Genomic DNA, 1,678 nt, shown 5'->3' on the forward strand with positions numbered 1-1,678 from the left:
AAATAGGCTCATATATGACCTTGGAAATAAATTCTAGTTGGATCTGGAGTCCTTTTGACATGACTTGTGAACTTCACTGTGTGATTTAAAAAGTCCTATTTGTTTCTTCTCTAGACTTGATCCACCACTTCTGCAGTGAGCCCTGTTCTGGAGTGTTTAGAAGACACAGTATAGAATCTAGAAATGTTTATTGTTACTGGATTCATCATTTTTTCTTGATATTTTCTGTGGATCTAATTAGGAAATATGGAGGTAGTAATGTACACATATGCACATTATATATGATGTTATATGTATATATTATGTATATATGTGCATATATATTTTATATATAATGTATATGTATACATATTATGTATCTACATGTGCATATATTTGTACATATATTATGTGTGCATCTCTCTATATATCAATATGCACTAAAGCCAAATAATAATATAAACTAATAGTTTGAGGTGAAATTTGAAGTATACAGAGGGTTACTTAGCTTGATCAATTCTATACCCATTTTCCCATCCACCCAGAATCCTGGGCTCAGTTTTACCATAATATTTTTCATCTGCTTTATTGAATAAGCACAGACAGGAACTGTGATATTAATATAGTTCTTTATGTGTTTGTGTCATCTATACAACTGGATAAATAACTAGTCTCATTTTTTTCATTTTATTTTGTATTTTTAGAACTTCTATTTTTATTTATTTATTTATTTTAAATTTTAATTGAATCACCATGAGAATAACAAAGTTGTTCATGATTAAGTTTCAACTGTACACTGTTCGGACACTCATCCCTTCACCAGTGTACATCTCCCACCATCAAAGTCCACAGTTTTCCCACTTCCACAACCTGCCTCTCTGTTAGATACTCCTCCTCCTCTTCTTCTTCCTCTTCTTCTTCCTCTTCTTCTTCCTCTTCTTCTTCCTCTTCTTCTTCCTCTTCTTCTTCCTCTTCTTCTTCTTCTTCTTCTTCTTCTTCTTCTTCTTCTTCTTCTTCTTCTTCTTCTTCTTCTTCTTCTTTTCTCCTTCTTCTTCTCCTTCTCCTTCTCCTCCTCTTCCTCCTTCTCCTCCTCCTCCTCCTACTCCTCCTCCTCCTCCTCCTTCTCTCCCTCATTTTCCTTTTTTATTTTAGGCACTGTGCTTTGCAATGCTGTTACTGAAAGGATATCATACATATCGCTTTGCCTCCTTTCAGCACTCAGTCTAGAGTGATCATTTCCATCTGTCATTGTAACAGTGGTCTCTTCTCTGTCCTAATTGCATTCCGCATCTACCTTTGTGGTTCTGTGGCAAGTTTCCTACCATTGACCAGTCCTCCTGGCCCTTGTTTCTCTGTCTCAGGGTATTGTTTTTTCATACTATTTTTATATTCCTCAAATGAATGTATTCGTCTTATGTTTGACCCTCTCTCTCTCTCTGACTCATTTCACTCAGCATGATACACTTTATGCCCATCCATGTATAAGCAAATTTCATGAAAACTATTTTCCTAACAGCTTCAGTGTTCCATAGTGTAGGTGTACCATAGTTTCTTTATCCACTCATGTGTTCTTAGGCTGTTGGGTTGTTTCCAGATTCTGGCTACTGTGAATAGTGTAGGTAGCTTTTCAGCATTATTTTTGGGCCCCAGGGTATCTACTCAGAATCAGTATTGCTGGACAGCATGGAAGATTAATTTC

This window comes from Sorex fumeus, unplaced genomic scaffold (genome assembly GCF_029834395.1).
Source record: "Sorex fumeus unplaced genomic scaffold, SorFum_2.1 ptg000042l, whole genome shotgun sequence".
Taxonomy (NCBI): domain Eukaryota; kingdom Metazoa; phylum Chordata; class Mammalia; order Eulipotyphla; family Soricidae; genus Sorex; species Sorex fumeus.